Genomic DNA, 16664 nt, shown 5'->3' on the forward strand with positions numbered 1-16664 from the left:
ATGGTCCTATTCTATGGAAATACGAATTATCGATGTATAAATTATCGAGATACCAACAGTATTAGTTTCTTTAAAATTTCTATCCAAAATTCACCAACCTTAAAGCTTCTCGCAATCCCTAAATTATACTAAATAATTGCACAGCTACATACTTTTGAACACTACTATGGCCACTGACCGTTCCTTCCCATATAATAAGCACCACCGTGCTAAGCGTCTGCCCATTCAAGCGTGCAATTACATTCATTCATGCCTAAAAGGTTAACTTAGACAATACAGAAATGTTTATGTCAGCTGCAGGGTGTGGGCAAATGTAAATAAGCAACTGTCAGCTAATCATTGTTCTGCCAAGGCAAGTGAAGCCGGGGGTTTTTGTTATGCGACGACGCTACTTCTCGTAACTCCTTATAGATCTCTCTTAAATCAAAAGTGGCATCTCCATATACAATGACGAGTAGATGACAAGAACGGAGTTGGATATTATACCGAATGAGAATGTGATTCATCCTGAATTTTCTCTCTTCGATCGCGGCTGCTACCTGATTATTTTAGGGTTCATTATTTTGTTGTTGTTAGATTTTAGCTTTGTACAGATTTTTAGCTCCTGTCTCAAAATTTCATCATTTATTTCGATGAGATTCCAACGAATTATGTTAAGGCACTTTTTTTTGTCGAAGATGTGAGAGAGATTGAAGTATCGAAAGGACTCTTTCTAGGCCTGCCTAGCAAAAAAGCGACCAAGCACATGTCAAAGAAATACATCAGCAGAATTAAGTTTAGGTACTGAAGAATTCGCGCGATCTACCTTCGCCTGTTTTCTTCTGTCTTTGAGGATCTCGTAACTGACCATAGTAATTCGAATCATTACAAGTTACTTTTAAATTTGGCATTGCAATAAATGTAGTAAATAACGTAATCGACCCTGGCAGACTCTACATTACAGCTTGGGCCTGAGTTCGAGTTTCCTGTTTTAAATTGAGATCGGTCTCAGGCAAGGCCGATACAATCTTCAAATTCCAGATGACCTTACCTCCAACCAGATAGACTACATTCTTGTCATCAAAAGATGGTCATCCAGCATCCTCTACGTGAGATCATATCAGGGAGCAAACTATGACTCCGACTGTCTAAAGATGCCGAATTTCACAGACCCGCAGAATAAAAACCAATCCACTTTGAAAATTTGAATTGGGCAAGCTGAGAAATGATCTACTAGTTGAGAGAAAGTGCAAGGTAAAACTGGAAGAACGATTTGGTCCTATTTTGCAGAATCTCACTGGGAAGTCTATATACGACACCCAGTATGATCTAAAATACGCTATCAAAACAACAGTGAAGAGTCTGAGGCGTAGATATCAACCCACTCTTTGTAAAAACAAAAACCGAGCAATTATTGGAAACGAAAATGAATTACGTGAAAGATGGGCATCTTATTTGAAAAAACTCCTCAACCCCTCTTACACAACCCAATCACCAGCACTCACAGGAATTATGGTCGAGCATAAGCATAAGCCAATATTGGAAGAAACAGAGTCAGCAATCAAATGTCAAAAAATTAACAACATCGCCACTAGCCTCATCAAATAAGGTAGCCCGTGGATCATGAAAGCTATCCATAATTTGGTTGTCTCCATCTGCAGCCACGAACAGATCCCACAAGAATGGTCAAAAGGTGTAATATGCCTTATCCTCAAAAACGGTGAAAAGTTGACATGTGCGACAATTACAGAAGCATCTCACTACTTTGTATCATACATTCTACAAAATCTTCACGAAAATTCAAGGAAGTTTTGAGACTGGAGGATCGACAATTATTCAATTATTTACGATCAAATTCAAGATCGATGTCCCTCAAATATTCCTGAACTTCAAGCTAGCATATGACAGACAGTATTGACCTAAATGTACCATACAAAGTATGGCTTGACTTGGAAATTCAAGCAAAACTGATATGCGAGACCAGAATGGCAAAGTACCACGCAACAGCGCAGATCAGGGTTGATCCGCCGCTGGAGCAGGCTATACGAAAGTTACTTGTGCTCCGACTACACAAAACGATAATAAAACTCGTGTAGCATAGGATGTGAAACTTGGACCCAAACACAAACTTCTGAAACTCCAAATTAAAAACCTCGAAAGCTGCAATAGGCTGGCCTCATCCAACGTATTGACGACACTGGAATATATAAAAGTGTATTCGAAGGAGAAGGACGGAAACCGGTAGGAAAACCCCGAAAGCGCTGGGCAGACACACATGTTTGGCGGCTGCTTCCAGAACTTGACCCAAATTCAGACTTCTGAAAAATTAGTAAACGCGTTTAAAAGAAAGGGCACGGGAGGAATTTTTTGAATAATGCATTAAATAGTAATTTAAATTTAACAGGTAATTGTAGGAAAAAATACATGAAGAGGCAGAAGTCCCCATGACAAAAATTGATGAAAAAAGCTCCAGTATGCAGCCCCCATTCAATGAACACGAGTCAAACTGAAGACGATATTCAATGGGAAAATTAATGGAACCAGATCAATTGCCAAACCGAGGACGTCTTGAGAGGATTAATCAGTTGAAAGTACTAGTGTATTACGCTAATATAAGGAGAGGACAAGTACGGTTGTTGAAATAAAAAGATTGGAGGCAGCGTATCTAGAAATCCAAAATTCAAGATGGACTATAGCGCAACGACGAAGAAGAATACTGCTGCGTTTTTAATACCCGTAAAAGATTCCAAAGGGACAAGTCTGCAATAAAGTGTTATTGCAATTTCAATTTGTTATTTGAAATAAAGTTAAGAACAAAATCAGAGCAGTAAGTTCCACGAAAATATCTAAAAATCTGAGAACGCAATTGCTACTAATTTTGCTCAGACAAGAAATAATCCTTAATATTCCAATTGTTCAAAGCTCCTCGATTATAATTTTTTGTCCTATATTTATAATAGCATTACGTCGGCTTCATTAATTATTATTATTAAAGTATCAATCCCGAAATACCTTTCTGATGAGATACTTTCTACAATGTTGAAGATAAGATAAGGTGCTCAAGAGATTTTTTTGGATTCATTTGAAATATATGATTCCGCATTCCAAGAATGGCAGTAATATAATAGCATTAATCACGTTTAGTGAAGCAAAATGAAATGAAGAGAATTTTATTTGATTAGCATTTAAAATTATTTCAAAAAAATTGAAACTATGGCACTAAAACCACTTAGGGAAAACTAAGGTGGGGAAAATTGACTGGGACAATTCACAAAGCTAGGTGGATAGTACAATCATTACATCTGTACTTCTAAAAGCTGAGGAATAAGAAAAAGAAAAAAAAAGTCCATCCATTTTCTGCTTTACCGTCCACGGAATCCTGTTATGAAAAACGGATGAAATACATCACTCCCTAAATTTAAAAGGATGAACAGCTTCCGACCAAAAGAAAACTTTAAAATCCCAAAACGTACTATATACACATTTTCCTTTCAAGGTCGGATACAAAATATCCAATCAATCGTGAAGGATGTGGGAAACTCGGAACACATTTGGGACGTACAAGTTTCAGAACGAATAAATCAACTTTGGACTCATTTCAGCTTAACAATAGGGTAAATATGTGTGGGCGCAGAATGGATGGGACACCATTGAATTACAAGACCACAAGCAAGACTGCAGGGATTTATAGTGGGAGGAAATGTTTGTTGGATTTAAACTTTGAGAACCTACTCAGGGGGAAAATAACATTGTGCTTAAAGATATAATTGTTGGTCATGTTACCTAAAGGCGTTTGGCATATGAAATCTCGATGGTAATAACCAAGTATACTATTTAAATAATTACGGTAATATGCGCTCTAGAAAAGTTGAAAAAAAGATTAATGACCGCCATCGTATAAATAAACGACAATTTATTCAAAAACGCTCAATAATCAAAACACGAAAAAAATCAAAGTCACCGCTTTACCTTGTTATATAAAAATTTCATTTTCTGTCACCCGTTAGTAACATATGCAACCAGCCTTAACATCTTTTTGATAATGACCGCCAAAACCCGAAAAAGAAAGTTCACACTCAGTAGTTGGCGAATTTCTTCAGGAAGTTACAATAAATCTTTAACATTCAAGGCTGCAACGGCGGCAGGTGAAAAAGATTTTAGGTTCCGGAAAATGGCAATTTTGAAGATAAAGAGAGTAGCGTCGTTGGCGGAATAGGAACGAATATCAGTAACAACGTTAGGTATAAAGTTACACACCACTTTGTAGAATTTTTTTTTGATTTTATAAACGTGGCACATTGACACATTTAGTTCGCTGTTAGATAAAATAACAACATAGTAATAATAATAGTAATTTAGCATTCGCTTCGAACACATACTCCCTGAAGGAAGTCTTATGCTCTCACTGTCGAATTCAAAGGAAATACTAAGTTTATAACCGACCATTAAGCAAACGGATGTGCTTTCCGACAAATTATTCAATAATTTGAAAATACAGTAAAATAACGTTTACGCCCAAATAAGGCTGGATTAAATGTCTTAAGTTAAGCCTAAATTCATCCCTTCAAACTTTGTTTCATTTTTCTGTACAGACGAAATTAAAAAGCTTCCTTCCATCTCGACAAGATGATGTGTTGTTGCTGAATAAGAACCGGACCCGCCTACACAATTGAAAATTTATTTTTAGCACTTTAAAGACCGCAGGAAAACCCTTTCGCAATATGGCATTATATTCTGGCAGACACAAAAAAATTAAAGCTTGCGAAACTGCACATGAGAAATGAGAAGGCTCATGAAATACAAAACCACAAGAAATTTCACTTCATAAATGGCAGGAGGTAACGAGCACTGAAAGTAGGCGGTGCCGATGCAAGCTGGTTATATATGAACGGATGGAGATCCCGCCCCTTTTGGAAACTTTGGAATCAAAGACTCGGCGGGCGTCAAAACTGATATGAAGATAACAGCCAGATTTCTTAGTCAACGCGTTGATATAGAAACAGATGTCTCACACCATTATAGTAAGGAGTGCTGATTAGTAAAGGCAAAGTAAACCTGCAGTATCTGGAACTCATAGTGTCTACACCGAATCTTTGCTTTTCAATCGTCGCTAAGAAAAGAAAGTTCGCCCCGGTCTTCTCATCCCATTCTGTTTCCAGATTATTCGGATTCACATACCCTTTATACCAAATTGGTAGTCGAGATCGTTGAGGGTTAGCCACTCGACCTAACTACCCTGAGTTCGAATCCCATGCTCGTGTTCCTTTCTATGCTGTGCTGCTGCTGTAGGCTTATCACCTTCACGGTTTTAAGTGTGATCATGATCAAACTGAAACTTATTCCGACTGAAATTGATACTGCGAGATACATCTTCAATTTCAACATTTTGGGCTGAAAATTATTCACTTTGCCATTTTTCAATTTTTCTACCTATGATCAATTACCCTGAACAACCTCCTCCGCTTGCTAAAATTTGTAATGACGTTTTTTATACATAGCTTGCTGCTATTATGCTCATGTTATTATTGGAACAACTGGATGTACCGGCTGATATGTGCATGCTAAATTATTTTACGTGGTAGCAAAAATAATAGCGAAACAATTTCTTAAGATCAACGAAGGACTAAGGCAAACTTTTGAGAATTTTCCTTGGAATTATCGAACAATTTTGACTACCTGTAAATTGTAGGGAGTTATTATCTAGGTCTCTTCATTGAATTCATAAATATCTAAATTATTCATGAATGAATTTTCAGGAAATCGTTGATACTGATCAGACGGCAATTACTAATAGCCTGGGATTGAAGTCAAAGTTTCCGGAAATTGCTCCCGGGGAATATGTATAAGAAGAGTAATAGAAGCCTATAGTGGAAAAGATGAACATCGAAAACTTCAATGCAGAAATTGAAGCTTCCTTGAAGCAATCTTTCGTAATCAATATGCCGTCATTTGATGGCTGAAGTGGACTATAAACGAGATAGATTTGGATTGATGGGAGCAAATAGAGATTGGCAAAATAGTGCATTCTCGATTTGGATTGGGTTTCACACGAAACCTTCAAGAGGCCTCGGTTATGCTTTCAACGTGATCCTCAGGCGAAATATGAAATACATATTAGTTCTTAGAACAATGGGATTCCGGTAGCGAAATATCCGGCTCTTTGCACCCAGCCTTGTTGTTTATTTTCCGCATTCCTTTCCGCTTGACGTCCAGGTTATATGGTTCCAAAATATAGACAGATACTTGAATTTTACGATCCACCCTGATGCAAGCCCCAAATGCAGTTTAGTGGAATAAGCTTTGACCTCGTGGTTAGCATAATCGAGAAATTTATCACAAAGCAGTTATGTGACTCGATATTTGAAGCTGGTTTTATAAATGCTAGTGACATTCAAAAATAAGTCGATATGCAAAGTTCCATTCGACGTTAAAGTTTTTGTTGAAAATGTTGTGCGATGGTCGAGTTGATTGGGGGTCAGCCTCTCGATCTAATTTTTCCGGGTTCAAATCGCGATGTATTGTGGTGTGTCTTTGTGCTGGCCTTCGACTATAGACTTATCATTTGATTACCAATAAGTGCAGAAATAATAAAACATAATATTTTTTTTTTGAGAATTGCCGGGTTCTAAATCCGCATCAACTTGATGCCGGACCGGACCAAATGGAGAGCAATTTACTCCCTCTTTTTTTGTTCCACGAATCCTTCGTTTAGGGCTTAGCACCCAAACTCTCTCTTAGGACCCGGCAATTCTCAAAAAAAAACAAATATTCTCAGCTCTGGCTAAGCTCTGGTCAGTAGGGCGGATTTACGCTCAATATAATTCGTAATCGTGTTGTGCTCTGTGAATTATATGAAGGAGCATTTAACATCTGCGAACCGCTTCGGTCACGCTGCTTCCAGGGCGGAGGTGGAGCAGTGTCTGACGATATACCTCTGCTATAATAAACAAAAACACAATATCGTTGGAAATAAAATATTAAAAAATAACAACAAAAAACTAAGGATTGTGTGAATACGCTATAATTTACAAAGGAGTGAAAGGCATACATCTTTGTCAACAAAACAAAATTGTCTTTATTCTCATTCTGTTAATCATACGTTTCAAAGATAAGAGCATCTATGATCTCTGCTCTCGCTGTTGTTCGCGATGAAGATCTTTCCCACCAGCTGTCAAAAAGAGTTGCAAGGGACCCAGTAATGTTGATTCCTCACAATCAATAAATCAATGAATTTATAAATAAAAGAATAGACAAACCAAGAATAAATGAAATCATAGGCTGGTAGGACCTGGATAACAAACGGCCATCACAGATATTCTGGTTTTTATTATATTTTCAAAGGTAGGCGTCAGGCAGGTTTTACAAAGATAACCAAATGCAATTACCCCAAAACCAATTTCAGCATGCCTCAATCCATGATTAAGGCCCCTTTTTCACAATTGGATATCGAGGTCTGTCATTGTTACATGACTGTGAGGTTCTCTCGTCAACAGAATGCTCTATCTTTCGGGTTTCCTTAAATTCTGCTTCTAAAGGCTAGATTCGAAATTCGGTCACTATGAATTTGCTCTATGTGGGCGGATTATTGTAATTCAGCGGCATTTAACCAATAGTAGGTGCTCTCTTTCTATGATTATTTCATACAGTTTTCAGAGCATTCTTCAACCAGACACGTAATCTACTTCAAGCTCTATCCATACGATCCAGTAGAGATCCAACACCCACTGCACAGCACAGACGAATGTATTCATACGACCCAGGAGCAGAGTCCAGCACTTACTATGAGAGTATTCATACGATGCAGCACGGAACGTATCAGACACTGCATCGAAGAAGCCAAAAACCCTCAGGAAAAAATTATTGCGGACATACGGCGTCCTGCGGATCCGAGTGGGACTTTGTGAAACTACTTCGTTCACATCAATAGTTCCGATAGAATGTGTGTGTTCAATACTAATGTATCGGAAAATGCAACTACCATTCTTTCTGCATGACATTGCAATTATCCGTTAATGTACCCAAGATTGTGATAAATTGACAGTTGAAAAACGAGCGCATTTGGCGCACTACTACTAGTTATCTTCGTGAAACTACAGATCAAATAGAAGTTAGCATTGCACTCTACACATTGAACCATTTTATATTTCCAAAAATTATGCTTGAATTCTTGAGATTTAGAATAGTCTCCGAAAGAACAATTTCTAAAATAGCTCATGCACATGTCTATGCTTCTTCGCTTCGAATAGAAACGCTTTTCAGTTTCGTTACTCTCATAGTAAATGCATGGAACAGTTTTTTTGTTCCTGTGCTATTCTGTGCAGTGCTGTGCTGGACACACTCCGCGCTGAATCAGGAACTCCTGCTGCTAGATCGTATGAATAGAGCTTTATTAACGCTAACGTAAAGATCCCAAACCAAAAAATAGTAGTGTACGCGGATTATACAAATATAATATCACTAACGAATGTTTTATGCGGAAAAACATTGATTGAGTAGAAACTAACAGTCGAAAAGACCGGTCTGACCAACAACGGGATGCCAGCTAACGATCAAGATAGCCTCATTATTCAGCGGCTTCTGATTTTCCCTTTCCATTAAACGCAGAGCCGGCGATGATTGATTAACTCATTGTCATGCCATGATAACAGAACTAAATAAAGCAGATTTACTTAGCCAAATTTTCACTTCTGCGTGGGAAAAGGAATCCAACTCGCCAATGCCTCATTGCATTCATAAAGATGCACTTTTGCATGGCTGTGGTGACCTAGCTCCATATATAATTGGCACTGGAGGAAGTGTTCCCATCGTAACTCTTCCCATCTTTTTGTCTAAAACTTAGCATTTCCTATTTCTGAGGTGACCCATCGAGCTTCAGGTTCAATTTTTATATTGATTCGACTGCGTGATATTACACGTTTGGCATGCCGCAAACTCCAAACCTCTAATAACGTTTTCCATGACCACCACACGCGTGCAAATGCGTTCGTGTGCTTTGAGAAGGTAGGCGTGATAGACAGGTTATGTTATGTGTGGATGCACCACTAGCGCTTACAGAAAATTCCCTTTGAACCAAGCCAAAAATTTTACCCACACGTTTGGGTTTGTAAGTGTTCGTTGAGGTTCGATAAGCATGTGGACCGGGCGTAACGACCTCCATGAAACTAATATTATTCCTATTCCAAAATATTTTCGGATCTAAAGTCAGGCTTTTATATTGGTTTAAAATCTTTATTCAAAATTTTTGAGAATTATTTTTAAATCAGCTGATAAGCACCTGCTTCCTAAACTATGGCCTGTGCAAAATCGAAAAAATAACTCGCGCACCTTCAGCCAAAGTGAGGAAAGGGGCGAACCCTACATTTCAATTTCAGTTTCTTTTTTACTTCAGACCTAAGATAATGCCACCTCGGAATAGATTTCTCCAATAAAGAACCTGCGCTATTTTAGGCTTTCGGAAAATGCCCACTTCCCCCTGTAGTGTTGCAGGAATTAGAATCGGCTTAATACATGAGCCCCCCTTGTAGTAAAATAAATTATGTCAAAAATATTTGCATCGTACATCGATATATTTAATGCCGCATTTTCATAACGGCTCCGGAAAACTTTGACTGAACTTTCGTTCAAATTGGTAACACCAGCTGTTTGGACCGATGCAATGCCGAAAAACTATGTTATTTGAGGACGAAATGGGAAATCTGCTGAATAAGAAGGATTCTTATCTTATTCTTTTGGCTAGCTGATGACTCTGCAGCGAGGACTGTGGGCCACTTTTTTACGACTTCAGTGAACTTGAAAAGTACTAAGGAGATCGAGTAGAATCAGCGAATCACATTAGCTAATGCACTGATTTTTGTTGGTTTATTTCATCGCTCATCATATCATTGCTTCTGGGGCTCCTCGAGGAAAATAGAGTTTGGGAGCGCTTGAAGTGCGGTCTGAATGTGCTACAAAATACCGTCTATTTACAGCTGTATTGCTTATATTTCTTTGTGGTAGATGGTCTTCCTGGTTACTCTAGAACTATGTCTTATTAACTGTTAATTATTGCCACACCGATAAAAAGCATAAAACCCACATTACTTATATCATTGAACTAGAAGTGGATTATCTCAAATGCAGCCAAGTCACTGCCACTTTACCAGCTCTAACATAAGTTTGAATGATGGATGGATAAATTTTGGGCCAAAAAAAGAAATTTGCGAAATGAAATCACAAGGTTAATACATTCCTGATGGTTCCGGTTGCCAACTTGTCAGACAGAGTACAAAAGTTTTAAAGCACAATCAGCCATCTGTTCTGATTCATTGGATAATAGTCACCACTCTCTGCGAAAAAAGTGTAATATTATCTACATTCTAACCAAATAAAATACTTATGAGAATTTTGAAAAAGTAAAAGGACTCTCTGCGAATATCAGCAGTTTTTCATTGGTGAGGCAATTTACGTACGCTAATTGGCTAACCGACCACAAAAAGGAACTCATAATCAACCCAGTAATAATGCGACGATCAAAGAAGGAGTAAACTACCTCTATTTCTTCACAGTTTTGGTAGCACACAAAATAAAAGGGTGGAAATAGAAGTTTTTAATGGATTCGCCCGAGCATATAAGGCCCTATTCATCACCGTTGTTGACTTGCGTGGCAGGTCAAAGTTTATATATATACGGTGGTGTTTTTGGATACTGTGCCGTAATGTTCTAAGGCTTGGAGGACAGAAATATATTTAGAGCTCCGCGAAAGGGAAGCTTGCGACATGGAATATTAACTGAAGTAAAGTTCTTCGTAGGATAATTGGATAGGGTTCATAAGTTCGGAAGGATTCTGCAAGATTCAGAGTATGCTGTCGGTCAATGTCGGGTTAGGTTCGTGAAAAGCAAGCAAATGGGTTTCACTGATTCAACATTAGTGAACATTAGGAAAGGACGGCTGCTTAATTTTTGGCTCTCCCCCACAATGGAGTCTACTCCTCCAGGATAGATGACGAATCAATCGCCCGAAAAAACATCATCGAGAGCAATGGATGAGAAGTGCAAGTTTCTTGGAATATCCTGGAGAAAGCAGAACTGTATCTTAGCAAACCGCCAACGATGAGGCGTAGGCATGGTTGACATGCTTTCCCCAGAGGTCAGTGGAAACTATGTATATAACTTGGGTGACAGGAAGCCACAAGAATATTCGAAAATATCCCTGATAAAAAATTCATTATTGAGAAATATTGATAAATAATTATAATTATTTTATATAATATTAGTATATCGGATACAATAATTATTTGTCGAAAGGACTCTTGTCTGAAAATTTGTCAACAAAAGGAGTAAATTATAAGGTACATCCCAAATTTCAACAAAACCGGATATGTGAGTTGCAGGAGTGATGGACGCCACCATATTAATCAAAAACAGAATCCGGCCTCGATGCTCTCAACGACAGATGCTTTGTTACAAAAAGCGCCCAACGTGGGATACCATATCTTGGGTAATTAATATGACTGTTGTTAAAAGAGTTGACTATCACTATATCTTTAGCCCATATTTAGAAGATTTTATGACTTCACATTCCTGACAATATCGTTAAGCTGACTAATCCCTGGCCGGGACTCCGATATCTCAAAAGGCACCACAAATTGAATCATGTCAGCATTTTTGAACGTTGACAAAACAGAATAAATTTGGGAAAATTTAAAATTAAGACATGAATAGTAGTAAGGGTTACTCACTTTGTTAAGTTTAACACCTGAAAGATTAGATCCCAAATAGGTTGAATAAGTAATCCTCAAAATTTGTTGGTAATGCACTGAATTTCGTAGTTGCACTTCACAAATGTATCCCTTTGTATACTCTTTGCTTACTACAGATATCAAAAACACTGAACCCAACTATATATGAGTGATTTCCACTTTACTTTGTTTCCAATATTCACTCAATAAAATATTAACTGCAATTTCACTACAATAAACAGTAATAAATATTCAATTTCAAAAACCAAAACAATCGCTCCAAATCTCCTTTCACCGGAACATCCTTTACACTGTTCTCTTAATCCTCTTCTTTCAGCACTTTTTCGTAGAGTAAAAACTCAAATACTTCGATCGATTTATATAAAAATACCAACTAAAAAATAAACTTAACGAAACCAAAATCAAAATCGCATTGAAAATTCAAATTTTTTAAAATAAAAATACTTTTCGCGCCCGCGATAAAAACTCGTACTACGACGAACACGACGAACCTTTTCGGACAGCAGATACTGACGAAATGTGAACGCTGGATTTCTGCTGTGGGTGTTGAACCTCTTGAAAATAACATACGAACGAGTATCTGAAAGAAGAATGTACTGAAATGAAGATAAACACAAGAAAAGCTACTTTGCTGGACTCATGGCACTGTGCATGTGCAACTTTCAGAGCTGGTCTACTGCAGGGTTAAATCTTATGCTCGTGTAAATTTCAGGTTTTGTTAGATACTGTTCGTGAGAGAGAGCGAGCTTCCAATATGATTGTTGCTCAAAGATGGGGAAAAGTTTAGGTTTCAAGTACCCAACGTTGCCATGTTTTGTGGAGAAAAGATTCGAAAAGAATCTTTTTTTGCAACAGAACTGGTTTTGAATATCTTGAAGGTGTATTTGCATCTAATACAACCACATATCGGTTTGGTTAGAAACAACCAGATTTAAAAACCTGCAGGTCGTATCATCATCAAATTATTTATTACACATCGACTGTGGAACGCACCAGAATGCAATAAAACCGTCGTTAAAATTAACTTCAAGATGATGCTGCTGCCTTTAGCGTAAATAATTTGATTCTTGAAAAATGTTCGGAAAATGATTCGAAGTACGCAGTAGCCACCATTCTCTAAAAACGGAACTAGTAATATGTAGCAACAGTTATTAACCACGAAGGATTAGTTCTCTAGAAGATAAAATGAAATGATGGTTACAAGAGTACTTACCCAATTTTCAGAATGGTAATAGCTATACCATCTTGAATTTATGGTCAACATTAAGATAGTCAGAAGTAAACTGATTAAATCTAAAATGTTTATATGACGTCTTCTGTGCAGCCAGCCACACGGCTTAAACCATAGAAAATATATATATTCAGTGATTTCTACCACATTTGCCTGCCCTTCTTCTGAAGTGTTAATATTTGCTATCTGTTCTCACGCGAACCGTATTTGAAAGCGGTGAAAGAAGATCCTTGTCATTTCCCTCATAATATGAAATGACCCATTCGATAATTTTAACATTGCAGTGGATCATCATTCTGCATATTCTGAGAAACATTCAATTGTCTTGTTTTTTATGTGTACATCTCTCTGCACGATAATGAAGATCCAGGTTAAGAATACACTGCCTGTCATAAGAGGCGACTGAAAGGGATTAAAATTTGTAGGTTAACAACCTTCAAATTTTGAAACATTATTGCAACCGAGATATCAATATCGCCTCGGATAGGGACTGACCTGACGCCGAAGACCTGTAGTGATAGAAAGCAGACTATGGTTGGTTTCTAGAATGTGCACACACTGCACGACAACGGGGGCGAGGGTCCTCCAAATGCTTTCTCCAACTTGAGCGAGGCTTCCAACAATATGAGCTGAACATTCTGGGCCTAACCAAAGTAAGATGGTGGGACTCTGGACGATACTACTCTCCCTCTTGGGGCAATGTGTTTTTGTACTCTGCAAACCCAAGTAGTAGCAGACGCGAATCCAGTGTCGTATTGCTGCTGACTTCTATCGCTCTCTTGGCCTGAGATTTGGTTTCAGACGAACTTCTAACTCGAAGATTCCGATCCAGATTAAGGAGCATCACCGCAGCGCAGTGCTATGCACCAACGGCGATTTTCGATATAGTAGAAAAGGATGGACTCTAGGTTACACGCAGTTAAGGAGAAGCTTCCTAAAGGTGACATTTTGATCGTGGTGGGGAATCTGAATGCTAAGGTGGGATCTGACAACACATTGTTCAAGCGTAGAGAGGCGCTGACATCGACCTCGAAAAGGATCACCGACTGACGGTCGCTTATGTTCGCTTGCATGTTGCAGGTTTGGGCAGCTGTGACCCCCAAGTTCAACATAAACCGTTTGTACGAAACAGCTGTCCCTCGATAACAAGGAACTATCTTGCTGATCGAACGGTGGCTATACTGAGTAACCCGCCTGAGAATATCGATGAGCATCAAAAAGCGCTTGGGGTTCGACGCCGGCCATCGACCACGTGTCCCGAAGGGGAGTAATAAGATCTGGCTAACTGCGGAATCATGGAAGCAGATCGATAAACGTAAGGGGTTGAAGGTTCAATTGACCGCGGCGAGAAATGACGGCCGTGACACGTTCGAACTCCGCGAAAAATTCAACAACAACAATGATTTCAGAAATGTATTCCGGATCACGAGAGAGCTTGCAATTTCTTCCAAATCTTTCGATGATCCTGTGAAGGAGGTCAACGGTCGACTTTTCATCCACAATGGCGAGCAAATGAAAAATTGAGAAAAACATTTCACCACGATTCTTAACCGTATTACATTCGATAAGATTCTTCCGCTTGCATATGAAATGGCTACTCACCGTAATACTCAGATATGGACTATTCGTACAAGTAGAAAAGAAATCATTTCGGCCATTAATGCACTCAAATGGAGTAAAGCCGCCGCACTTGACGGCATACCCGCAGAGTTTATCGTAGTATCTGCAGTCACAGCAGGTCTGCTATTTCCACCCATATAGACATCGTGGGGATCCGATATCCATCTCAGACAATGGAAGAAGGAGATGATCATTAAAAGAAAGGCACCCAAATTGACTGTAACAATTGGAAGGGATGCGTGCTCTCTGCCGTCGCAAAAATAATAGCTAAAATAATCGTGGAACGCATCAAAGAAAATCTTGAAAGATTGATCGCCAGAAAGCAGGATGGTTTCCGCTCGGGATCCTCCTGCATTGACCACATGAACACCGCTCAGATCATTTTGGAACCTGTACTTTATCGATTTCGAGAAAGCTTTTGATAGGGTATTTAGCGTGCTTTACGCAGGGGGAGCATGCTGTACCGAGGCAAAATCCCGAACGATTTTCAGGTTGAAAACGGAGTTCACCAGAGTTGGATTTTGTTGTCGATATTATTTCTTCTTATTATCGGTGACGGTCTAGTTCAGATGACGTTCTTCTCCAGAGGACGTGAAAGAATTCAATAGACTATGACATCATTCCTCAACCACCTCGACTACGCTGATGACATCTGTTTGCTCTCCCATCACGTCATGGGCTTTGGCTAAATGGCTTTGAATTTGGGAAGAGGAGCAAGTAGAGTTAAACTGAAAAAACACTAACAAAACCAATCTGACGGGTAATGGCACTCTCCTTATTTGCAATAATCGACAGAGTATCGAAGGTGATGATCAATTTGTGTATCTAAGAAGCGTAGTTTTTATTGGCTGTGGCTACCATGTCTAAAATCTAGAAATGCAGTCATCTCCATACCAAGATTAAGTTAAGACAGTTCTCTGACAGTATTCTTTCTGTGTTGCTATGTAGGAGTAGCAGATGGGAAGTGAATCCCACTGTTACTAAAAAGCTCGAAGCATTCGGGAGCACCTGTTTGGGCTATTGAAATTCACTCTCGCAAGGTGGCCGACGAGTGGCTCGCCCTGACAACACCAATTTTACTGGGAGTTTGAAGGAAGAAGAAAAAGTCTTCAAATTTGATTTTTCAATTTCTATTTTTCATGCCAATTCACCGTACCCGATTCCGTTACCTATAAAATGGTGAAATTTACGGATGATACCACTATCGTCTGGTTGTGGGTAAAAGCCGTCACAATAGGTTGCGGTGGGTGTGTCCCTTAAACCGTATGGGTGAGAGAAGTATGGTGGAAACAGAAGACATAGCAGGATCTGACTCAGATGCAGCGACGGCATAAACTAGAGCATTAGGCAACATTTGTGGATGGCGAATTAGCGGACCTCGATGTTAAACCGAAATTTCTGGAGGTCCTTACTAAGGCAGGCCTAGGTTGGTTGTTGTGCTGTAAATGCTGATATTGCCAATTCTGCACATTTAATAAAAACGAACCAATTAACACTATCAATAATAAAAGAATGAAGTAAAGTTACAGCTGATAAAATAACAATAGGAGGATTAAAATGAAAAAAGAAAATCATGCAATATATATCGTCGCCTTTCACCTCGTACTCAGTGTGCCATCAATGCCGAGGCGATGTAAATTGCAGAAATCCATGAACCTTCCACTATTACAGTTACGGTCGCCAAGACCGTGGTTCCTCATCACATATCCGAGTAAGGTATTGTTAGATAACACCTTGGCGTTCAGACCACCCATCACGACCACGATATCACTTTTAGGAAGCTTCCCCGGAACCGGGTTAAATTGCTTTGAGAAAGCAACCTTCTCCACTACATTGGAAGCATTCGTTGGTGGGTTGCATTGTACAATTGTGATGCTCCTTAACCGGGACCGAAATCTTGACCCAGATCGAAAGAGCGCGCCTTGCGCTTGGTATTGAAAGCAACCTGATGCCGGACTCGCGTCTGCTACCACTACGCTTTTCTCAGTGCAAAGGCACATTGCCACATGAGGGAGAGGGGTTATCGCCTGAGTCCCACCATTTTACTTCGCTTAGGGCTAATTTCCTCTCAAGTAGGAGAAAACGAGCATTCTGAG

General features: G+C 39.0%; 1 protein-coding gene across 1 annotated transcript in view; it reads right to left on the minus strand.

Annotated features, from left to right (window-relative positions):
• LOC119656035 overlaps positions 1-12278 on the minus strand; it is a 127492-nt gene extending 115214 nt beyond the window's left edge. The window contains exon 1 of the mRNA XM_038062305.1: positions 11697-12278. The gene's annotated coding sequence lies outside the window, so the exon portion shown is untranslated. The remainder of the gene's footprint in view (positions 1-11696) is intronic.
• Between the last annotated feature and the right edge of the window lie 4386 nt (positions 12279-16664).

Source organism: Hermetia illucens, chromosome 1, assembly GCF_905115235.1.
Source record: "Hermetia illucens chromosome 1, iHerIll2.2.curated.20191125, whole genome shotgun sequence".
Lineage (NCBI taxonomy): Eukaryota > Metazoa > Arthropoda > Insecta > Diptera > Stratiomyidae > Hermetia > Hermetia illucens.